Below are 26,213 nucleotides of genomic sequence, written 5' to 3' on the forward strand. Positions count from 1 at the left end.
GCAGACACGTGGGCTTTGGGGGCTCTCCATTTTTGGGCTCTCGGCCAGCTCGGAGCTTCCGGCCAGCCTTGAGAGTGACTTTGGGTTTCCAGGTCGTCGGATCAGGTAGGACGCATTAAAGACTTTATTTCCCTATTTTCTCCCTGAGTTGTACATTTTCCTTATTTCTTTTTCTCTTGTAAATAAACCTTTTATTAACCCTTTTGTGTGTGTCTGTAGTAGAGTATTCATAAGTCCCTTTAAAGCACACGGGTGAGGACCCACAGCCAGGAACCCATTTAATATCGGGGTTGCTATATAACAATATCAAGAAAGATGCGGGAGGGCCTCCCTGGTGGCCTAGGGGTTAAGTCTCAGCGCTATCATGGCTATGGCCTGAGCTGGATCCCCAGCCAGGGAGATAACCTACATGGCACGGCAGACCTCTCCTGTCTTGCCCGCTGCTCCCCCTCAGCAGTTTATTTCAATAAGTCTGCCTGTTCTGCTCCCCACTCTGTCTCTGGTGAATCCTCACACCCCCTGCTCCCCTGCAGCTCTTATCTACACCCTATTTCTTCTATGCAATAAGAAAAAAAAAAAGAGAGAGATGAGGGAAACCCCAAGATTTATGTATTTATTTGCTGATTTGTTTGTTAGGGCACAATTGTCAATGGTTTATACTACTGTATTTTGTGCTTATAGTCTAAGAATTGTAAATAGGATTATGCTCTCAGCCCTGGGGAAATGCTCACCAGAGTATCCTTCCCATTCTGACCTCCAGGGCTTAAAGGAGAGACATGGCACTAGGGGGGCATTTCATAATAACCACCAGGATGACTAACCACTGGAAACAAGACCTAAGGATGGATCTTTAAGGAATGGGAGTGAGTCAGTCAGGGAAAGAAATGGCTAGTGGGTGACTAAATAATAACCTCCTGCCACTGAGGAGAAAAGGAGAGAAAAGGGGGTAGGGGAGAGTAAACTGTTCATTTCCCATGAAGACAGAACAGAAGGGAAGAGGGAAGCAGAAGTGACTTCATGTGCAAAAATTCTCCAAAAGGAGAAATGTGCAGACTGGGAGGTTGTGAAACTACTGCAGGTGGAAACAACATATTAACATCTCTGAACACTGAGACATTAGTATATATCCTCCTACCTGAAGGCAGGGCTTAGGGGATTGGAGGTACATGGCACAGAAAGAGGATGGGTGGATGTCTTGAGTATCCACAGTTTTCCTCATGCCTCAGCTTTCCTCTGGAATAACTTGTAGAATTCAGAAAAGTGAGACCATTTTGATTTGAAAGAAAAGTTCCAGTTTTGCATGTACGAAAACTAGCAACTGTACAGTGTCCTTATATAAAGAAGTAGATACTGAAAGGAGGAATGAATTTTCCATGATTTAGAATATCATTTTTTAATTATAATAGTAATATAATGACTTTCTAGTCAGGATGGTAGAGTAAGATGTATGTTGCCTGCTGCAAACACGAAGCATTACCAAACAAAACACAAAAGAATGCATGAAAGATATAATATGGTCCAGAAACAAGAGAATTACAGAAAAGAAAAAGTGAGTGCTTGGGAATGCGCACTAGACTATGGTTCTCAAATCAGGCAGTGGTAGTTGAGACTCTGGACCCTCTATAGAAATGATAAAGAAGTCTCTGAGACTGAAGACAAAATATGTTACAGAGAGAGATGACCATAAAAAGGGGATGTTCTGTTACAGGGCAGGGTGAGAGGCACCCCAGAACCCCCAAATCTGTCCATTCTAAATAGGTTCTGCCATCCAGCACATCAAGACAAAACATATTATAGTGCATAAGACCTTCAATAGAAAGGAACTTTAATACAATTAGTGTACAACAAAGAAAAGACAAAGAATATAGTTTCCAAATCAAACACCCGAAGTTACCCATCCCCTTGTGGGTAAATGCTTAGCCAGACAGGGTTGGCCCAAAGCAGGGCTACTGAGGCCCAAAAGCCTGCCACAAGTCTAAAGCACCTTCCTATGGGGATCCATAGAAAAGGGTCAGAAACAGCCAGACAAGTCTGGAAGAAAAAGAATAAATCATAATCGTTAACCATTGTTAACCTTCCCACGGGTCACTCACCTACATCTGTTTCAACTAGTCCAGGACCAAGAAGCAAGTGCAGGGTCTCCCCTGGTGGTGCAGCGGTTGAGCACTGGGCTGTGAAGCTGCCCACAGCCTCTGCAGCACCAGTTCGATCCCCAGTCGCCAGCAAGGGTCCCACATGGTGTGCAGACCTCTTCTGTTGCGCCCACTGCTCCCCTCAACAGTGTATTTCGTCAGTCTGCCTGTTCTGCTCCCCGCTCTGGCTCTGGTGAATTCTTTCACCCTCCCACGCTTCTGACTGTACCCAGTGCTTGTATAAATAAATAAATAAATAAATCTTTAAAAAAAAAAAAAAAAGAAGCAAGTGCAACTTCTTTACAAATCTCTCTGCTCCCTGTGCTTCCCCCAGTCTTCTTCTGGCTCTCCATCCTTCTCCCTTCCTCCAGTCTCCTCTCCAGCTTTTTCTCTTCTCTGCTTAGCTCCACCCTTCCTTGAGTGGGGCAGGAAACCTGGAACCTCCCCTTTCCTTGGGGACCACCCTGTTACATTACAGTTCTGTGTTCCCTGCCCTAATGAAGGGTGGCCAGAGCAGCTACAGGGAGTTAGAGGAGACTTGGAGAGAACACTCGGAGACACAAGAGGAGAGACACATGGAGCAGAGAAACTTATGAAGGAGAACACACTTGTTTCTCAGCCTTGGACTTGCACCAGGATGGGATATGGAAGGAGATACATGGAGTTGAGACAGAGATGAGATGCTTGGCGCTTGGGAGAGATATGAGGTGAGAGACACATGGGGAGGCAGACAATGCAGCAGTTATCTTGATTTGTACTTTGATTTTGCTCCTTCCATCCGGAACTTACCTGACCCCTTCTGCCCCTTTCCTGTGGTTCCTTGAGAGAGGTGCCTGAGACTTACTGCAAGCTTTCAGACCTCATCAGCCCCATGTTGGGCCAACTCTGTTTGGCTGGGCATTTACCCAGAGGGGATCGGTAACTCTGGGTGTTTAATTGGAAAAAAATTATTCTTCTCTTCTCTCTACGCACACTAATCCTATCAAGTTTCCTTTTGTCTTCATGCAAAGGATGGTAGAACCCATTTAGAGTGTGCAAATTTGGGGGTTTTGGGGTGCTCCTCAGTGTGTACACTAACAAAGTCACATACTGCTTCCTCCTCTTTTCTCTTTCATCTCCAAATCCCACTCCCAGGCATAACCCTGTCCCTGTTTTAACTCTTGATGGCCCTTCCACAAGATGAAGACATTATATACCTGCAGGGCTTTCCGTCTCTCTCCCTTTCCCCTATTTCTGGTCAGTTTTGTCATTGCTTTAATATCTTCATTCTGATCTATTAACTATAATTCTCCTGTACTTTGTGCATAGGTTTATGGCAAAAACAAGTAGAGTGCTGGAATCCATAGAAAAGTATCCTATTCAACATGTGTCATGATTAAATAGAAAATTTTCCTAAATTCTATCTATGACTCAAAATCAGTTGTGCTTTAGTTAGTTTCCTATTTGGGTCACGACTTCCTTGTACAGCATTCATTTTCCTCAGTTTCTAATTTCTAATGTGTATGTGCGTGCATTTACATCTGTAATTATTAAAATGTCTTCTCTGATCATTAAATATTCCAGGTTCTTACATACTCAATGTATGAAATGAAATTTATGTTCTTAAAGATAGTCTTCAAGGAGTGCTTTCACTTCCTCTTCAGCTTGAACTGACAGTTTCCAGGCACGTTACACAAATGATCCTTGTGCTTTCTCTCCAGTGCTTTCCTGAACCAGTTTCCCTGGCTCTTGGCTCCACACCTCCCTGTTTCTTGGATTCCTTCTCAGTTGGAAGGAGCACATCTTCAATGTATTTTTTCGGACAGGGTTGATGTAAACTTTGTGAGTGCTTAACAGTTTCACTTTATTCTCATATTACTTATTTGACTATATATAGGATTCTGGGTTGAAAATTTTTTTTTGTTTTGCAGATGAATCATTGATCTACTGTCTTTAGCAACTAAGGTGGCTTTAGATAAATGTGTGTAGATATTTAATGCCAATTTATTCCTTATTTTCACATGAGAAATTTGTTCTTTCTATGCAAAATATTAGTTTTTTCAAACTTGTCATTCTGAGCTTCCACAGGAATATGTTTCAATGTTTACACAGACAGACAGATAGATAGATAGATAGATAGATAGATAGATAGATAGATAGATAAATTTTTAAAAATTTGTTGTCTTTGGTTGCATTTTTCAATCTGAACATGTTTTTCTTTAGTTCAGGGACATTATTTTGTGTGTGTGTTATTTTTTTAAAAAACACTTTTCCTTCATCCATTGTTGTCTCCTACTACTACTAGATAGACATTAAATCCTTTGTGTTTCTTGACTTGCCCTCATTATTGCTCCATATTTTGGGACATCTCTTTATCTTTGGAATCACTCTTTGATCTTTCACTTCAATCAGTCCTGTTAGTTTGAATGTTCATCTTAGCAATCATGTCCTTTATTTTTCAGAATTTTTAATTTTCTGAGTTGCTCTTTTTTGTGGACATCTATTCCTACATTCAATTTTTTTTGTTTCCAATAGATAAATAGTATGTCTTGGGAGGTGAGGTTAGGAAGCTTTTTTTAAGTTCTATTCATGCATTATCTGTTTCCTGCTCTCTGAAGCAGTATATCTCATTCAAATTGGTCATCCACAGCATTTACATGTACTCCAATCTTTAATTGACATGGAATGATGGGAGATACTGATTTTAACAGACAATTTACCTGAGTTTCCTTTGAGGCCTCATCCTCACCCACTCCTACCCTCCATCCCCATCAGAATAGAGGCAGGTAAGGAGTCTCTGCATATCCTCCCTAGAGGCAGACAATTTAGAATTGCCAGACTAAGAATCTCCCCTAAGAGTGGAGTCCTTTGCCTGCGGCTCCTTGGGGTTTGCATGCAGGATGTGGATCTTAGTTTCTCACCACCTGTTCCACCTCAATCTGCATCAGTCCACAGCCCCCCTACCATCACCATGGCAATTCCACTGGCATAGGTTTTCCTTTGTTGGAGAAGGGGCTCAAAGCGCTGCAGCTGGGGCAGATGGTGCTGTTCCAGATGTCTCATGGAGGGAGGGGACTGACTGCCATTTTGCACATAGCCCTTCTATTCATTGCTCTTTCCCTCCTAGCTTGCTGACTCCAAGTCTTAGACTGTCTCCAGGGTTCTGCCAGGAAAGCAGTTACTATGTCCATGGTGGTCTGGGGTTACAGTTTTGTTCTGCTATGATTCCACTGATTTTCACTCTCCCATAATTTTTCAAAATGCCTTTTTCCATGGATAGTGCTTTATTGTTTTCAAGACCCCCACGGCCGCCAGTGTCTCCTATATACTTTCCCATTTTACTGGGATCTGCTTGGTTCTTTGTTACAACTGGTAACAAGACAGACACCATCTCCTCTCTTGAGCAGTAAATAAGCAATGACATTTGAACAGATAACTCATGGTAATAACACACAGTAACTGCTTCAGGAGAGACTCCCTAAGCAGATATACAGGTAAGAAAAGATCTGTTTAAAAAAAAAAAAAAGGCAACTATTAATCAGAGACACTCTGCAGGGATGGGGAGGGAGAGGGATCAAAACAGGGGAGGGAAAGTGTCTTACACAAGGGACTATGGTGACATGCACGGGTGAATTGGTGGTGGGAATTTTATAGGGACTACACCTGAGAAGAGAAAGCATACATTGTACAAAAAGGAAGAATGATGTAAAATATATAATAAAAAATAGTAATAATAAAAATTAAAAGCACAAAGCTGACCATAAAAGAAAAGACCTGTAAAGGAAAGAATGTTTGCACTTTGCTCTAAAGAATGAAAAAGTTATTTTGTCAGGGCAAGAGACTTCTGTGGCCAGACAAGAAGAAATGGGGGGGTGGCATTCCAGCCTGAAGGAACAGCATGTGGGAGTATGACATACCTGCAAATGGGAGGACAAGCCACATAAAGGGTCTATAAACCTCCTTTTACCTCATGAGACAGGATGGGCAAATAGAAGAGAGCCAAACCACCTGTCTTGGCTAGCTCTCCACCCTTCTCACTAAAGATATTCCTTTTCCTGTGTTTTTGTTTCAAAGAATGATTGGAATCAGCCACAACAAAGGGTTTTTGCTGAGATGGTTATGCATATTTTCTCCCTACACCTCTCAGTAGGTCAGTGAGATAAGCATTATCAGTATCAGTATAGAAGTGAGGGACTGGAATTTCTAACAAGTTGCTGTAACATGTCCAAGGTCATACAAGTAAGTGGGAATGCTGGGATTTTAATCCCTTAGGCCATCTCTAAAGTTCACGATTTCCCACATTAGTTGCCATTATCTTTTTCTTTTTTTAAAAAAAATTTTTATTTATCTATGCATACAAGAACTGGGGTATAGGCTAGAGATGTAGGGAGTGAGAGGATTCACCAGAGACAGAGTGGGAAACAGGACAGGCAGATCAACTGAAATACACTGCTGAGGGGAGCAGCAGGTGAGTCAGAAGAGGTCTGCTGCACCCTGTGGGTAGCTCCCTGGCCAGAGATCCAACTCATGCTGCAGTGGCTGTGTACAGCCTCATGGGTTGCGTCTTAAGCCCCTGCGTCACCAGGGAGGCCCACCATTATTTTTTCTTTCAATTTTTTTAAATCTGGTAGATGCACATAATATAAAATTTACCATCTTAACCATTTTTAAGAGTATAGTTCAGTGACATTAACTACATTCATATTTCTTAGTAACTATTACCACCATTCATCCTCAGAGCTCTTTTCATGTGTAAACTAAAACTATGTGCATTAAACAACTCCATACTTTCCCCTTTCCAAGCACCTCACATCCACCATTCTACCTTCTGTTTCTGAATCTGTAGACACCTCTTTTTGGAATTATGCGGTATTTGCCCTTCTTGTGACTGGCTTATTTTACTTAGTGTAACATCTTTCAGGTTCATCCACAGGTGCCAGCATTTTTTTTTCCAATTCCCTGTACTCTCCCAAAGGAAGCATGTGCCCCAGCTTGTACAGGCAGGGAAGAGGAATTAGGTTGTGATCATTGTTCTGCATTGCCAAGGAGACTGTTGGAACCGTGATGAATTAGCAAAGGACACTCAAATTTTCAAAATCTCAAATTCTGCACTCACTAGCATGTATGATCTCTGTCTCCATTGTATATTAGTCAGAAAGCATATCACATATTGGCAGTCCAATTTTAATCAATATGATTCAGAGCCTCCTGCCTAGTGACATGACTCCTATATTTTATGCCTGAGAAAAACCCTCCCTTACCATTGTAGGAGGACCCATTTATTCATTCACCGAACATGATCACTGTCATGTACCAGTATGGCGGTTTCCATTTGTAGCTACAGACCCAGTCTCCACCTTCTCCACTCCGCTTTGTGTCCCACAAGCTCGTCTATAGGACTGACTTTCAGTTGGATTTGACTAATTGGAGGCACCAGCAGGAGAGTGAAGGGTGGGAGCTGAATGAGGTTGGCAGATTTATTACGCTGGCTTTCTCTCAGCAGAGATACTGTGGGTTAGCTTCTCCCAAAGCAACCATTTCTGGCACCTAGATTGCAGCTAATGACCTAAAAAATGCTTTTACCAGCCCCTTCTCTACCAGAAAAAATAATTAACAATTGTTTGACTTCATGTGTTAAGGATAACAATACATTTTAACCATCCTGCCTTGAGGTTAAATCAGATCCTGCTGTCTTAATGTAATCTGGAAGGACTTTGCTATTCTATGGACATCACTGGTCCATTACACGAGTAGGATTATGCTAGTTGGATCTAGGGAATAAGAGGTTGAAAACACTCTAGCTGTATTGGTTGAATTCACGCATGCCAAAAAGTTGGGAAATAACCCCTCAGAATTCCAGAGCTGCTATATCAATAAGGTTTCGAGGGCTCCAGTAGGGTGGGGCACATTGGGCTATCTCCTTCTACAAGTGAGAAAGTTTTTGCAACTTGTACAATATATCATGTAGGAGATACAACACCTATGAGTTTCTTTGGATTTTAAAGACAATTTATACCATATTTTGGTATGTTTCTCAGACCTAACTTACAAGTTGTTGCTCTGGTAACTTACAAGGCTACCAATGTTGAGTTGTTTCAGAAGATGTTCTGAAACAAATCCTGTGTGTATGACTGACTGGCAGGCCCAACAGAGGGGAAGACACTGGTAGGCAGAAATGCTATAGGGGAAGCATGGCAAGACCCAATAAAACTGAAGTAAAATCAATTGCTGGCAGCTAATTTTACTTGAAAAGCAGTTCTTAAACTGTCTGAGAGTCTCAACAGGAACATCTGTGATCAGATCACAAATGACTAAGTGATATTAACTGCCCATCACAACCTGTACACACTCATTGGTTGTAAAGTGTAAATTATATATATGAGCCCTAGCCTCATATATATAAACCACAGATAAACTTCTGATCAAGTAGTTCAGGCTGCTATGGTGTCTCTTCCTGCTACCTCATTGCTGCTCTCTAAACGCTCGCTGATGGGCTTATGGGGAGTTTATTACAAGCACTTTCAGAGGAGGAAAAAGTGGGGCCCAGGTTTATTAATGGATGTACATGGTATGATGGAACTGCTGGGGTTCAGATAATGGCATTTGGTGTGTGTGGTTCTTGGATTCTTTTGAGAAAGAATTCACCAGATATTCCCATTCATCAGCATATGTTAAGTTTATTTAAGGAAAAGAGAACAAGGAAAGAGAGACGCCTGCACAGACACAGGCAGGCAGTCAGGCAGGCAGTCTTAAAAGGCAAGAGCCGCAGTCTGCCAGGGCAAGGGGTGTTCTTTTATAATCTTCTTTGAAGGAATTATTGTGGAAATTATCACCTTCAGGTCAGACTGGTTTGTCTTCTAAGATCTATAATCCTCTCTGCCCCCAACTCCAGCTGACAATCTTTTCTGACACCCCTCAGGTTCCCGGAAACTTCCATAGCCAAGTTTAGTCTAAGATTCATTAATCATCCCTACCCCCCACCTCGGGTGTTTGTCCCTGTGAGACCTTCCATCCTATTCAATAAATTTTTCTACTCTAAATTTCCATCAGGACCAGATGGCAGTGGTGAGCCACTAAACTCAGGGATGGCTTAAAAGATAGGAGTGAAAGAGTGTCCTCCCTGGTGGCGCAAGGGGTTAAGCACCACACTATGAAGCAATCCACAGCCTCTGTAGCACGAGTTTGATCCCTGGCCAGGGAGCTACCCACATGGCGAGGCAGACCCCTCCTGTCTTGTCCACTGCTCCCCTCAGCAGTGTATTTCAGTCAGTCTGCCTGTTCTGTTCCCCACTCTGTCTCTGGTGAATCCTCTCACTCCCTGCACCTCTGGCTTGTATCCCAGCTCTTGTATGCATAAATAAATAAATAAATCTAAAAAAAAAAAGAAAGGAGTGAAAGACAATCCTTCCTGTGGGTGGAGCTTCCTGTATGGAAAGGAAAATGGTCTGACAAATGACCTTCTAATTTTACCAGGTTGGTCAGGAACTTGGAAAACATAAATTGTATATTTGGTGACAAGGAAGACTAGGGAGATGTATACAGGACTTTTCTGGAATGTGGAAGGAATGTGAAGATAATTATATCCTATGTAAGTGCCAACCAGGGCATCCACTATGAAGGAGAGGAAGCTCTCTATAATGGCTGCCAAAATAAAATTCACAGATTGGATGAATTAAACTACAGACATTCATTTTCTCACAGTTGTGGAGGCTGAATGTCCAAGATCTAGGTGTCATCAGGGTTGCCTTCTGCCGATGCCCACCTCCTGACTTGCAGAAGGCCATCTTCGTGTTCCCGCTTGGCTCTTCCTCTAGGATGCTTGGAGCAAGAACTCTGACATCTCTTCCTCTTCATTCCTCATTTTAATTTATTTATTAAAAAAAAATCCCAGACTTTAAAAGATATATTGGCATATACTTTTCTTTTTAAAAAAAAAGATTTAATTATTATTTATTTATGCATACAAGAACTGGGGTGCAGGCCAGAGGTGCAGGGGGTGAGAGGATTCACCAGAAACAGAGTGGGGAGCAGAACAGGCAGATCTACTAAAATACACTACTTGGGGAGCAGTGGGCAAGATAGGAGAGGTCTGCTGCACCATGTGGGTTAGCTCCCTGGCCGGGCATCGAACTCATGTCACAGTGGCTGGCGATAGCTTGATAGCACCGAAACTTCAACACCTGCACCACCAGGGAGGCCCATAATTGGCATATAATTTTCTTCCTCTTGTATGGACAACATTCCTACTGGGTAAGGCCCCACCCTTAAGACCTCATTTCATTTTAGTTACCTCCTTAAAACATTATCTCCAAATACAGACGACATTGAGGGTTAGGGTTTCAACAAATGGATTGTGGGGGGATGCAATTCAGCCCATAACAAAAATCAGGTGGTCAAGGTAATACATCCTTTGGTTATCTGCTATTCTCTATTCCTCACCTCCATAGATGTATTACAAAGAATATATGAGGCAGGGATGGGAGCTCTGCACAGACTCGAAAACACACTTTCTCTTACCAAAACTGATCTGGTTCCTGTCAGAACTGAATGTCCAGTCGGCCAGCAGCAGATTGACACTGGACATTGAAATGGCCAGTTTGCCAGAGGAAACAGCCAGAGATCAGGCTGAAGATAGATAACATTGGATCCCTTCCATCACAGAAGGGCCAGAATTAGCTTTGGACACAGATATTTGCTCCAAGTATGGATTTGACTTCCCTGAATCCTTTTGCCATCACCAATATTCATGGACTTACTGTCACGCTGGAACTCAATATCTCCCACAAGGTGACACACTGTGTAAAGATGGTAATTTGACAGTGAGCTGCTGACCATGAGATTCACTGGTTTTATCAAAATCTTCATTGCCTAGAAAGAGATGGTTCAATAGGATGGTGGAATTGCTGCTATAGACACAAATCAGAGACAGCTAAGAGGAAATACCCTGCAGGGGGTACTTTCATAGGCGCAGTAAACTCCTCAAATGCCAGCATAGGTGGCCACCTCCTCCACAATCAGCTTGTATCAGTCTATCGACGAGGGATGGAGATAGGAGTGGCCCCTCTCACTATTACAGCAAATAACCACGGAAAGAAGTCTTTCTTCCTGTCTGACCTTGGGTTTAGTGGTCTAAGAAGACTGTTTCTGTCACGGGACACATCATTCCATTCTACGGAAATTAAGCTGAGTCTGACCCTCAGCCTCTGGGGTTGCTTATTCTGCTTACCCACAAGACAGAGAAAGAAATCACACTGGCTGACTGCAGTTACTAAAGGAAAGCTGGGATGTTCTTATACAGTAGAAGGAACCCAAGGGACTCACTGAGACAGCTCTTGATTTAGTCATCAATAGAAAATAGTGGCAATCCCAAAACATATGTTTGCCAAAGATTCAGATCTTATGTGAATAAAGGTTTGTGTTGTCCTACCAAGTAACAAACCCTACTCAATCCAGCAGAGGGTAACATGAATGTGGAATGAGTGGTGTAAGAAGGAAGCTATGAATTCGAAACAGGTCCTGTGGCAGTTATGTTTGTGTTGATTAAATTGTTCCCCTTTGCTTCCACTTTCTTCTAATTCTCCTTTTCCCAACTTACATGAAGAGTGCTGATAATGGCTAACATCTTAGATTTCAGGTGGAACTGTGACAGAATGGAAATCAGTCAACATGCAACTTTGGATGAAATCACCATTCAATGATACAACAGTTGCTAAAACGAGGCACCCTGCAGAAAGGATACGAGTGGATGCTGAGGGCTTTAATACTCACTGTCTTCTATTTGCTCCATACAGCTCTGTGCAGACCTAACTAACTTGTATGGTCTGAAGCCATGGGCTCTCTTGTCCTCTAGATTTCTAGATTCTGGTTAGGTTCAGCCAATGAGAGGCATGAGCAAGGACATCAAAGGTTGGGAGAACAGTGAAGTTGGGGTAATTACTCAGGGTACCTGTGAATTCGCTGTGACCCTCTGTTAAAAGCTCCACACAGCTTGGCCCTCTCTGTTTTATTAACCATTTCCTCCTTTTGCCTTTCACCATGCTCTGCTGTTAACAACCCTGAGATACAACACCATTTCTTACTGCTTTCACCAAACCCTTTCTAAGCCTCTCTTTCCCTTTGTTAAACTGACCTTGAGTACCCAGTTTGAGGGTGCCATCTGTTTCCCACCAGGAACTTGACGGTACAACTGGGTCCTGTGCATAGCACTGGAGTTACAAAAATAAAGACCTGGCAGTTCTCCACCCCAAGAAATTCAGGAGAAACTCACGTGTCTTGCAGATAAAACAATTATGTAGAAGATATTAAATGTAACAAAAAGCCTGATGGGGTACACGTGAGGTATACAGTTGCCACCAACGGTAAAGTCATTCATTATGCTTCCAGACAGGGGTTGGAGTGCGAGCTCCAAGTCCACTGCTCCAGATAAAAGACTTGAATTGGATCTGAAAGGATGAGTGGAAAGCTTAGAATATTTCCTTTTCACAACGTCACTAATTAGTTGATTCTTTGATCTTCCCAGGTGCCAAAAATGTTTCCAGAAAATGACTGAAGGTGACAAAATCCAAAGGAAAAAATTCACAATGCCACTGTAAGGAGGGGCAGGGAGGGACACCAGGGACAGTGGGTAGCTCCCTGGCCAGGGATCAAACTTGTGCTGCAGTGGCTGTGGACAGCTTCATAAGTTGCGTCTTAACCCCTTGCACCACCAGGGAGGCCCTCTTAGAGGAATATTTTAAGGACCAAGTGACATAGTTGATTATTTCTAATTCATTAATGATGTATTTTGAATCAACCACTCATTCCATCATTCATTCATTTATCCAAATTCCAACTCTAATGATTGAGTGTTCTATTTTAGAGAAATGATGTTTATGAATCCTTCATTTTTCAATTAGTTTTTGCATCTTCTAGAAATATCTCCTTTCTGATGGGTTTTCATTGGTTAATTACATAATGAACTTAAAACTCTGAATAGCATTATTTCCACAAATTTCACACTAAACTTATTTTGGAACTAGACAATGGCAGGAGAGAACAAAATTAAATAACCTAGACAAGGAAGGAAAAATCTATTTTCAGTTTATATTTTATTAGAGATGATTTGGCAATCAGATGATATGTTAAAATTATCCAGAATAAAAAAAAATGAGTACTTTCATGAACATCTTCTTTGTTCACTCTTAAACCAAGGAATTATACATATAACTACAATTTCAGGGAACTTCAGTAATGGTCCTGACATATAGACCCTTGCATCTGTCCAATACTTTCATGAAAGAAGGCAGAAATATCAAATTTCAATATCTTAAAAATGTCTTTAGGGTTGTCTCCTTATGCACTTGTGCAAAAGTGGTAAGGTTCAAACAAGTGGAATTGCTAGATTATAGGGTATGTGAATGTTCAATTATCAATGTATTACCAAGTTGGGTACAATGTGGTTGTATATATTTATCATGCCACCATCAGTATATTATTTTCTATTGATCTTTGAGAATTATGATTGCCTTCTGAATTTTAGCCAATTACATGGATTTTATGGGATATACCTTTGTATTCTTGATTTGTGTCCCTAATTACTTATGAAGTTGAGCAGTTTTTCCTGTTGATTCACCTTTTATGTTTCTTCTTCTATTTTCAAGTGTTTGGATAATTTTTCTTTTTTTTTTTGTTGTTGTTTTCTGTGTGTTTTTCAAGAGCGATTTGAATGCACTTACTTTCCTTGTCAGCTATGTGTTGCAAGTATCTTCTCCCAATTTGTGGATTGTTTTTTCACTTTCTTGTCTTTTGATGAACAAAAGCTCGTACTTTTAATGTAGCTAAATTGATAAATATGGGGCCTCCCTGATGGGGCAAGGGGTTAAGACGCAACCTATGAAGCTGTTGCCAGCCACTGCAGCACGAGTTCAATCCCCAGCCAGGGAGCAGCCTACATGGCTCAGCAGACCTCTTCTGACTTGGCCCACTGCTCCCCTCAGCAGTGTATTTCGTCAATCTGCCTGTTCTGTTCCCCACTCTGTCTCTGGTGAATCCTTCTACCCCCTCATACCTCTGGCCTGTTCCCAAGTTCTTGTATGCATAAATGAATCTTTAAAAAAATTGATAAATATATCATTCTTTCCAATTTTTTGTGACTTGTTTTTATGTACTTCTTAACACAGAGACTTAAAAAAAAGTCTCCTATTTCTAAATGTTCAAAGGTCTTACCTTTATACACTTAAGGGTTTAATTCCTCTGGGATATTCACAATCCCACTCTGATTCACATGTGGAAAGATAGCCACAAATTCCTCTTACAAAAACATGCCTGGTATATGCTCTACGGCTTATGAACTCCCCTTGCACATATGCAAGTTTGCTATTTCCTCACAGACCAGGAATAGTAACAAACACAGGTCGTGCAACAATAGTTACTTTAGCTCAGTCTGGTAGAGTGATTTAGTTTCTCAATTCCCAATCCTGACAGATCTGACAAGGGCAGTAAAATACTTCTAAATATTAAAAAAAAAAAAACTATAACTCTAACTGATAAACAAATACTGCCCCTCCCCCATGTACTGTTAAGCCTCCATATTATGTGATTATATTTTTGATAACCATTAAAAGGACTTTCTATGAAAATAACACTAGTTACTCCTATATAAATAAGTCAAATAGCACCAAACAACGGATGAATGATATTGACTTTAAAAACAACAGCAAGCCATCTCTGCAGTCAAATCCACAACTTTATGACAGGAAATTGACCAAAGGAGGGATGCCCGAGGCCAGCACTGACATGTTGCTTTATTTTCAAGGTGACTAAACACTTCACAGATAGCAAGAGAACAAGTCAAGCACTTTGCTGTCTAATATAAACCAAGAACAAGAGTGCTACCCTAACCCATTTGGGTCTCCAAGATATTAAAATATTGGAAATCTGATGAACCTGGATTTCTAGACCACATCAATTTTCTGCCTGATTTTGCTATGTTAATATCTTGGTCTTTATGACAATGCTCATAAAGGATCATGTGAGGAAGTTCTCCATTACCACCATTAACAGACTAATGTAAACCTGGTTTATTTGATTAAATACTTGTCATGTTCTCTATTTGGGGAGTGAATCTTTTCGAAATCTGACCTCCTTGCAAGGAGGTTCCCTTTCAAAATCTTCTCTCTAAATACTCCTTTGCCTTGTTAAGTCAGATAACTTCATTTGCTTCTGGGTTGTCTTTCTTGCTCCATAGTTCAAGTGTTCAATAGCATAACATCTTCTTTGTTCTTTGATCACGCACACATCTCGCATTTTTGACTGAGAGTATTTTCATTGCCATTGTACACAGACCCATTCCGTGAACAGGCTTTTGGTTAAGAAGCAATACTTGGATGTGGCCTCTTGGTAACATGCATCAGGAAACAAAACCACACTTGTGATGGTCCTTCTTGAGTTTGTTCCATCTCCATCTTAACCAAAGCCCAACAGTTAGAATTAAGTTAATCATTAAACTGAGGATGTATTTTAGCAATTTTTAGCTGAGGCTTCCTTATCAGGAAAAACAAAACACTCAGTATTCTTGCCTTATAAGCTTCTAGAAGTAGGAGAGTGTGGGCACTTATGAGCCAGCAGCTTTCTCCCATTTGTTTTTATTACATCATCTTGGGGTGATTATGGCCAAATCACGATATTTGTAGTTCCCTTGCAAGAGATCTTCAGGAGTTCCCATTCTCTCTCTCAGCATCTAGGACAAAAGGTTAATGTAAAGGCCATGAAGTAGACACAATTTAGAATGCACATAGATGGGAACCATCAGATCATCACAAAAGAAATGATTTTCAGGTCAAAACCAGGAAAATACTCATCTTTGTCAAGTTTAGGTGCAGCTAGCAGAAACTTTGTCCTCTGAGATTCACAACCCAGAATACAAGTCCTAAAGACACAGGGATTGTTCCACGACAATATGCAGATTCCAAGCAAACACCCCTATCCCATTTCTACCTGCTTTCCACTTTCCTCCTACCGCCAATGGTGGCCATCAGAATAAAGCAGTGATCCCAGGACTCTAGCAGCAGGCAGCATGTGTCAGCATACTCTCAGACTGTGCTGGATGTTCTCACATGAAGCCCTGCAGGTCTCAGAGAATGTGAGACAGTTGTGGGCACTGACAGGACCTGGACTCATTCTCATAGAACTTCCACAGCACAGGCTCAGCAAGGAATAGGCTGAGCTCAGTCACCAGCCTCCCAGGGGCCACACTACTCTGCATCCCCTGTATCTGAGAAATCTCAAAGGAGTCAAGTGAAAAGTTCAACCTGGCCCTCTCTCATCAAATTCCTGAGGCAGGTGAAGCTATGTTTGTAGTCTGTCAAACAGGGTCTTTAAAACGGTTCAGGAAAAAAAGACAACAATTCTTTTTAAATTTTCTACCATGATCACATTGAAGTCCACCATTCCAGGACTCATGTTCAGTGCTGGACTTTGGGGTGTAACTCACTGAAGAGGTGTGCCAAATGTCTCAGGGCCAGGTTTTCCTGGCTTTATCTATCCCAGGAGAACTGAGAGCATCTTTTCCAGCCACTCTTTTTAATATGTGCCATTCTCACAGGTGTCAGATATCTCATGTGGTTTTGACCTGCATTTTCTTTTCTTTTTTTTAAGATTTATTTATTTATGCATACAAGAGCTGGGGTACAAGCCAGAGATGTGGGAGGTGAGAGGATTCACCAGAGACACAGTGGGGAACAGAACAGGCAGACTGACTGAAATACACTGCTGAGGGGAGCAGTGGGCAAGACAGGAGAGGTCTGTTGCACCATGTGGGTTTCTCCCTGGCCGGCTGGAGATCTAACTCCTGCTGCAGAGGCTGTGGATTGCTTCATAGTGCCGTGCTTAACCCCTTGTGCCACCAGGGAAGACGACTTTTTTTTTTCAAAGATTTATATATTTATGCATTCAAGAACTGAGGCACAGGCCAGAGGTGTGGGGGGTGAGAGGATTCACCAGAGAGAGTGGGGAACAGAACAGGCAGATCTACCGAAGTACACCACTGAGGGGAGCAATGAGTGAGACAGGAGAGGTCTGCTGCGCAACCCATGTGGGTTGCTCCCTGGCCAGCCCATGTGGGTTGTTTCCTGGCCAGCCAGGGATGTGCTGCAGTGGCTGCTGATAGCTTGATGGCACTGTCTTTAACCCCTGTGCCACCAGGGAGGCCCCTGATGCGCATCTTCTTTATTGAAAGTGCTGATGAAAAGTTTTCCATGTGTCTATGGGCCATCTGGATATCCTCTTTGCTGAACTGTCTGTTCAGTTCTTCTGCCATTTTATTAGTTGGGCATTTAAAATTTATTAAATTGAATAAGTTTTTTATATCTTGCTTATTACACAATTGTCAGTTGTGTGTCTTAATCAACATTTTTTTTAAAAAAGAATTATCCCTTTATTTTAAGATTTTTATTTATTTTATTTATTTTTGCATAGAAGAACTGGGGTGTAGACCAGAGGTGCGAGGAATGAGAGGATTCACTAGAGATAGAGTAAGGAGCAAAACAGGCAGATCTACTGAAATACACTGCTGAGGGGAGCAGCAGGCCAGACAGGAGAGTTCTGCTGTGCCATACGTGGGTTAGCCGCCTGACCAGGGATCAAACTCAGGCCATCCTGGTGGTAGTGCTGAGACTTAACCCCTAGGTCACCAGGGAGCCCCCTACTTATATTTTCCTTAACTATATAAAAGTTTTTTAACTTGAGGTAATCCCAAAAATTTACTTTCACTTTATTTCCCTTACTTCAGGGGTTGAATCTCCAAAGATATCTTTATCATTGATATCACATAACACATTGCTAATGTTTTCATGTGTGTGTGTGTTTGTGTGCATGTTGCATTATTGTTGCAGGCCTTATATATGTCTTCAATCCATTTAGAGTTTATTTTTGCACATGGAGTTAGAAAGTGATCCAGCTTCATTTTTTTATACATGGTGTCCAGTTTTGCCTACACCATTAGTTAGGCAAAGAGACTTTCTCCATTGTCTAGCCATGGCTCCTTTATATTGAATTAGTGTTGATATATATATGGATTTATTTCCAGACATTTGATTTGTCCTGCTGATCTGCGTGTCTATTTTTACTCCAGTACCATTTTGTACTAATTACTGTTGCTTTATACTACAGTCAGGTGAGGTGATGTCTCCATTTTTTTCCTTTTTCTCAGGATTTCTTTTACTATTTGTGACATTTTATGATTCCACCTAAATTTTCATATTTTTATTCAATTTAGTTAAAGAATATTGTTAGTATTTTAATGGGGATTGCAATAATTCATATAGCACTTTTGGCAGAACAGTCATTTTGACTAATTGATTCTCCCCATCCTTAGACATCCTCAAGTCATGATGTATATCCTTTAATAATATCTTATAGTCTTCATTGCATAGGTCCTTCACATCATTGGTCAGGTAAAATCCTAGGTATTCTAATAGGTATTCTATTTTTTTTTTTTTTTTATATAGAGGCATGTTTTCTTTCTTTCTTTCTTTATTTGTTTGTTTTTGTTTATACATGCACTGGGTACAGTCAGAAGCGCGGGAGGGTGAGAGAATTCACCAGAGCCAGAGCAGAGAACAGAGCAGGCAGAAGGACCGAAGTACACTGCTGAGGGGAGCAGCGGGCGGCAGGAGAGGTCTGCGCGCCATGTGGGACCCTCCTCCGGTGGCCGGGGAGCAGCCGGGGATCGAACCGGCGCCGCAGAGGCCGCAGGCAGCTTTGCAACCCAGCGCTCAACCGCTGCGCCACCGGGGAGGCCCATCTAATAGGTATTCTATTGAGGTAATTGTGAATCAACAATAGAAGGGAACTCCATATTGCAGCTCCCCTCTGGCTCACCGGTTATACTGTCTTAGTATCTCTGTAAATTGAAATTTTTCATTCCTCTTTCTATTGGACCATTGCCCCCTGTTATCCATTCATCTTCAGGGGTTTTTGGTTTTGTTCAGCTGCAATTTAGTTGTATGTGGAGGAGAGCCTGGTATCTTCACTCCACCATCATCTTGCTGAACTCTCCTGGACTCTTGCCTATGCTATCTTAGATAAGAAGCACATAGCACAAGTAACAAAAGAAAAAATGGGTAAGTTGGATTTCATCAAAATGAGAACTTTTGTACATCTAAGCACACAATTATAAGTAAGACAACACATGGAATGGGAGAAAATATTTGTAAATCATTTATGTAATAAGGATCTAGTATCCAGAACATGTAAAGAAACGTTACCATGCAACAACAAAAAGACAAACAACCCAAATTAAAATGGGCAAAGGGCTTGAACAAATATTTCTTCAAATAAGATGTATCAAGGATCAATAAGCACACGAAAAGCTGCTCCTCAACATCACTAGTCTTTAGGGAAATACAAACCAAAGCCACAATACCTACGAGCATATATTTTAAAAATGGAAAATAATTGTTGGCAAGGATATAGAAGATTAGAACTCCTATACATTGTTGGCAAGAATGTAAATTGCTGCTGCTGTGGAAAAGTCTGGCTGTTCCTCAAAAAGTTAAACGAAGAATTATTAAATGCGCCAGGAATTCCACTCCAAAAGCAGTGAAAACAGGAACTCAAACAGATGCTTGTATGCTAGCATTCATTGTGCTGTTATTCACAGTACCTAACAGGTGGAAATCCAACCCAAATGTCCATCAGTGATGCATGGATAAAGAAAATTAATGTATACATACAGTGCAACATTATTCAATCATAAAAACAAATGAAATTCTTACAGTCTGCAGTATGAAGAGAACTTGGAAACATTACACTTAGTGACATAAACTAGACACAAAAGAATAAATATTGTATTACTCACTTAAATGAGGTAACTAGAGTAATCAAATCACAGAAACAGCACGTAGAAATGTGGTTGCCAGGGGCTGGGAGAAAGAGATGGGGAGTTACTGGGAATGGGTACAGAATTCCAGTTTTGCAAAATGAAAAATTTCTAGAGATGGACATTGGTGATGGTTACACAACAATGTAGCTACACAGAACGCCATTGAGCTGTACATCTAAAAATGGTTAAAAAGGTAAACTTTTGTTTTACATATTTTATCACAATAAAAAATGGTATCTTAGAATCTTGAAAAAACTTCCAGTATTTAAACAATGGTCATGTTGTTAGACTGCGTAACCTTAGAAAGCAATAGTTTTTAAGAGTAAAATAAGTATTTGATGTTTGACGTTTTGTAAGCTTATTTAGAAACTAATGAATTTATTGTGCCTGACAATAAAATAAATGGTAAATACCCTCTTTAACTAAAATGAAATGAAGTATCACTACACACTAGAACATAGATGAACATCAGAAACTTTATGTTAAGTGAAAGAACATACATTCAGAAAGCTATATATTATATGATTCCACTTTCATGAAATGGTAAATCCACACAGACAGAAAGCAGATCAGTGGTTACGGGCATGAGTATGCCAGCTGAAATGGGTACAGAGTTTCCTTTTAAGGTCATGTAAATGTTCTGAAAATCGACAGTAGAGATAGTTGAACTTCATGTTATAGTAAATTTTGTTATGCAAATTTTACCTTAATTAAAAAAAAAAGAAGGCAAGAAGTTCCCCGATCTTTTTTTTTATGTTTTGTGTAGGACCTGTTTTAGGTAGGACTCAAGTATTTGTGATTGGTATTTTTTGTATGTGACAAATTTAATTAAACCATCAAGTAAAATTTTATTTGGTACTACTTTTTAAAAGTGTAGTACTTGCCTAAGGAAGTACCGTGTGCTTGATATTAAATATATTTAAAGGGAAATATATTTCTTATAACTTCTGGGTCTGTATTTCACTCTAAACATGATCAAACACACAGTAGAAATAGGAATATGTATACATTTAAAAATCGTTAAACAGGCAAACAAGGACAAAAATTATTAGTAAGCTAGAAAAATACTTTCATTACTAAAGCTGAAAAATCAAACATCCATTATTTAAGAAATTCTTTTTAAAAAATCTACCTGTCCTACAGTCACAGAAATTTGCCTTTTTCCTAGATCACCTATCACTTGAGTTATAATGATTTATTCACAATTTTATACATTTGATAAAATGAATACTCCTCAAATGTATGGGTGCAATCACATAAATCCAGCAATGATTCAAAATGTGTTCAATACATATATCCCAGAGCTGTTGTTTCCCTTACTCTAGGAAGTCTTTCCCCACTTCCCAGATGAAGGACAAGGCTGCTGATATTCTCATAGTCTCACTGGGTCCTCTGTGACATATAAAAACTATGTTAAATAATCTTCTAATTAGTAGGCAAGTATCACTCTCCCTGGAGAATATGTAATTTCCCTAAAGGCACAGACTTTGTTCCCATTTCAGGAATCAGCCCCAGTATCAAGGCGGTGCATAATGAAATGTTTAGTAAAAGGTTAATGAATAAGTATGGCACACTACAGAGGGCTTTATAAAGAACCTTATACTTTTAAAAAAAAAATGTTTTATTTCTGGTTTGTTTGGAGTGTTGGTGGAGAAGGGAGTATACTATTGAGGAAAGTATGAAAGAATGTGAGCTCTCATATTCAAGGGTTTAGTTTTCTCCCAGCTTTTTGTCAAATGTCAATTAGGAGATTTATTATTTTATTCTATATCTTAGAATCTTGAATAAAACTTGAAAATCAGTAGTTTCTCATTTAGGGGCCCTGGGTTTCAAAAACATTAGCTAAAAACTTTGCTTCTTAAATAATTAGAAGGCATTGCTGATTTTAAAAAGCTCTTTCGATAAATGAATGTTAAACCACTGTGGTACCTCCATACCATGAAATGCTACCCCATCACAAAAGGAAATGAACTCTTGATAAATGCAGAGGATCTTAGAGCATCAACTGAGTACAAGAAGCTAATCTACCATAGTGGCTATATTCCACTTATTTAATATTCTCAATACAATAACTTATAGAAATGAAAGACAGATTGATTGTTGCCAAGTGTGGTGGGTGATGGGCATAGGTGTGACTGTAAAAGGGTGGCAAGGGACAGATCTTTGTGGTAATGAAATGGTTTTGGATCTTGACTGCAGTGGTGGTTTCAATAACCTCCACATGTGACAAAACAGCATTCAATTGTCCCCATCCATTGAATCCAAGTCACTTTTCCCATTTTGATAATGCATAATAGCAATAATTTGATTGCTATTAGTGAGATTAATGCTGAGATTTATCCGCAGAGGGAAAATGGGTGAAGGTCACATAGGATTTCTTTGTACTTCCTGTGAATTTTTTTTTTTTTGGTAGCTTCCTGTGAATTTATAATTATTTCAAAATTAAAAATCCAAGAAAATTTAAAAAATGTAAGAAGCAAGGGAGCTAAATTGCACAGAGAAAAGCCTCCAGACCTTGCAAGATTGGATCATTGCTCCAAATACACCAGAGGGCAAGTGACCTATGAAGGAAAAGTGGGTAGAGGAAGATCATGCATGGGGCTCAGCTCCCCGTCAGAAACTTGCACCGGCTCTAACTTCCTTCTAGAATTAGCAGCCACTTCAGCTGTTCTGTACAGAAATGACACTACTTATTACATCTAATTGCAGGGGAAGAAGGAATCCTGGAGAGCCACTCCCCTGAAGTTCCACCTAGAAAGCCTGGAGAACGATGGAGAAAAGAGATTTGTCCATGGTCTGCCTTCTGACCAACAGTCTCCAGGCTCCTGAAGCCAGCCCTTCCCATCATCACACCTTGTGAGGCCTGATAGCAAAACCCTTAAATTCTGTAGATGGGAGCTGAAGATATAATTCTTTCATCCTCAAAACAAAATGCCACCCACTCAAAATTTAAGAATAGGAAATAATTTTTTTCCTCTGAACAGTGGATAAAGTAGGCACTGCTAAAAATTCTACATTCCTCCAAAAATTCTGTACTTCTTTAAACTTTTCATAGGAATTAAAATACTTGGGGGAGGGAGGGATAGCAATATTATTCTACTATCAGCACATGGTGCCAGAGGGAGTAATGTTTCTTCAGTTTTTGGTCTCACAGTCACACAGGGCAGAGTCATTACTGGACGAGAGCCACCATGTATTTGTTTTAAATAACTAATATTGAGATATACTTTATATACCATAAAATTAACCCATGTCAATGGTTTTTACTCTATTCACAGAATTGTGCAGTCATTGCAATATAATCTTAGACCATTTTCATCATTCCCCAAATAAACCTTGTTTATTCTTCTGATAGCTGTCATTCTCCCCGCCCCAAAGCCTCAGCCTTAGGCAACCACTAATCTACTTCCTATAGGCTTTCTCTATAGGCTTTCCCACTATGACTATGTTTTATGAGTAGAATCATATGTTTCTTTCATGAGTAGCTTCTTCTACTGAGCACAATGTTTCTGAGGTTCATTCATGTAGTATGGATCAGAATTTCATCCCTTTTTAAACAGTATTCCTTATTTTTTTTTTCCCCAAGAAGTATTCTATTATATAGCTATTTTGTGAGTTGCTTCCACTTTTTGGCTACTGTGACTATTGCTGCTCTGAATATTCAACTTAAGTTGTTTGTAGTTCAGGTCTCCTTGGAAGTCACCTGGTGTAGAATTGCTGAGGCATATGGAAGGCTATATTTAACCTTGGGAGGAACAGTCAGACTATTTTCCAAAGGGCCTATACTATTTTATCTTCCAATCAGCAATGGATGAGGACTCCATTTTCTACATATTCCTATTACCTCTCCTTACTATGTCTTTTTTGGTAGCCAAAAGTATAAAGCGTTGTCTCATTGTGGGTTTGATTTGCACTTCCTTAATATTCTCATATTAATACCTTTTCATGTCCTTATTATCATTTGTATATCTTTTCAGAAAAGTTTGTTCAAATTCTTTGCCCATTTGAAAAAAATTCATTCTTTTATTACTGGGTGTTTAGAGCTCTTCTATATTCTAGATATAAGTCCCTTGATGAATATACGATTCACAAATATTTTTCTCATCCTGTGGGGATTTTCACTTTCTTTGCAGTTTTTTGAAATGCAAATATTTTAATTTTGAATTGTCTAATTTGTTATATTTTCTTGTACCACTGAGCTTATGATGTCACCTCTAAGAAATAATCACCTATCCCAAGGTCACACATATCTTGTTTTAGTCTAAAGTACAAAGTTATAGCTCTTAAATTTAAGTCTTTGATCCATTTTGAGTTATTTTTTTTTTTTCTATATGGTGTAAAGTTGATGTCTAAATTCATTTTTTTTTTTTTTTTTGCACATGGATGATCGATTGTACCAGAACCATTTTTGAAGACTCCTTTGCCACTGGGTTTTCTTGGTAACATTGTGAAAAATTAATTGATCATAAATGTAAGGATTTATTTGTGGGCTTCTTAATTCTGTTCCATTGATCTATTTTCTATTTTAGGACAGGACTACACTGTCTTGATACTGTGACTTTTTGTTAAGTCTTGAAAGGGGGAGGTGTGGGTCCTCAAACTTTTCTTTTTTAAGATTGTTGGGTTTACTCTGGGTCTTTTACATTTCCCTAAGAATTTTAACTTGTCTGTTTTATTCTGTTTCTCCAACACTAGATCAGTATGTGCCACATAGTAGGTGTTCAATAATGCTACATGAATGAATGAATATCCCGAGTACTGCTTGTGAAAAACCGTCAGATGGACAGCAGACTAAGCTGATTCACAGTCACTCAAGTGGATCCTAATCATCAATTCAGTCTGTTACTGTAAGACTCTACAACTGTGATTTTTAAAAACATTCCATTAATGCTATTAAAATTGGGCCATCTTATTGCCCCCTTCCATCTCCATCTTTTCCAACTGTTTCCAAATTTTTTTTGATCATTTACTAAATGTTAAGCACTGGATATAAAATAGTAAGCCCATAGTGACAAAGTCCTTACATTTATGAAGTTCACATTATAATTTTCTGAAATTAATTGTGCCAAAATAATCAGATCACTAACCCTAGAAGTTCCCTATTCAGTTTACTCCCCAGTGTTGATTATCTTCTCCCAGACCAACTAAAATTAAGAAGTCTAGCAAATGATTTAAATTGAACTGTACCGGGGCCTCCCTGGTGGCGCAGCGGTTGAACGCTGGGTTGCGAAGCTGTCCGCAGCCTCTGCAGCACTGGTTCGATTCCTGGCTGCTGGGCGAGGGTCCCACATGATGCACAGACCTCTCCTGCCGCCCACTGCTCCCCTCAGCAGTGTACTTCTGCCTGTCAGTCTGCCTGTTCTGGTCTCAGCTCTGGCTCTGGTGAATTCTCTCACCCTCCCGCACTTCTGACTGTACCCACTGCTTGTATAAATAAATAAATACATCTTTAAAAAAAAAATAAATAAATTGAACTGTACCAATTTTAGGCACATAAATCAAATTTTCAATACTACAAAAATCAAGTTTTAAGAATTGTAGGTATTTGAAAGATACTTTGTTTGAAGAAAGGAGTTGGCAATGGAGTTGCATCTATAAAATTTGAAAGCTTAGTGCAAATTAGCAGCATTAAACTAATATCTAACAAAGATTCTTCACATAACATTTTTATGTTTCAGCCCAAATCCCAGTGCTGAAACTTTTAAAAGCCTTTTGTATCAATTATTTTGCAGAATATATTGATGTCATTGTGGTTTGTTCTAATGGTTAAAGTTACTGTCAATTTTTAAAAGTCTACTTCAAATATTCCCAGGATATATGAAACTATAGCCTGAGTCATTTTTCTAATGGCTAAAAAGGTTTTAGTCTTTTGTCAGCAAGCACTGTAGTCAAAATATTTCAACCACAGATTCTTATTTCATCAGTGTACAGCCAAGTGCCTGAGTGATAGCTTAGAGGTGGAGACAGGACATTGTGCTAGGTAACAGAAAATTCTGAATTAGCTCCCAGACAGAAGTCTGATTGCCCACCTATTTCATTTGACATCCAGAAAGACTGTTTTGAGAAAAATACTATGGGCTTCTTTTTAAAGTGTCTCAAGACAAATTTTAATAAGCATAGGCTGACCACTAGTTCCCTATCTGGTTTCTCTACAAAATGTGACATTGTTTAACTAAATAATCTGTTTTACTGGAAATCAAAGCATACCCAGTGAAGCAAAATCGGCCTAATTACAGGATAAA

At 39.8% G+C, this 26,213-nt stretch overlaps 1 long non-coding RNA gene across 1 annotated transcript; it reads left to right on the forward strand.

Annotated features, from left to right (window-relative positions):
• On the forward strand, positions 1-24,949 carry LOC119259696 (uncharacterized). The gene is made up of 4 exons (XR_005128527.2): positions 1-105; positions 22,681-22,827; positions 24,372-24,442; positions 24,667-24,949. It is a non-coding gene; the product is annotated as an uncharacterized LOC119259696 (long non-coding RNA).
• The last annotated feature ends 1,264 nt before the right edge of the window (positions 24,950-26,213 follow it).

The sequence above is a fragment of the Talpa occidentalis genome, unplaced genomic scaffold (genome assembly GCF_014898055.3).
Source record: "Talpa occidentalis isolate TD23 unplaced genomic scaffold, MPIMG_talOcc4v2.1 talOcc4.5, whole genome shotgun sequence".
Classification (NCBI taxonomy): Eukaryota; Metazoa; Chordata; class Mammalia; order Eulipotyphla; family Talpidae; genus Talpa; species Talpa occidentalis.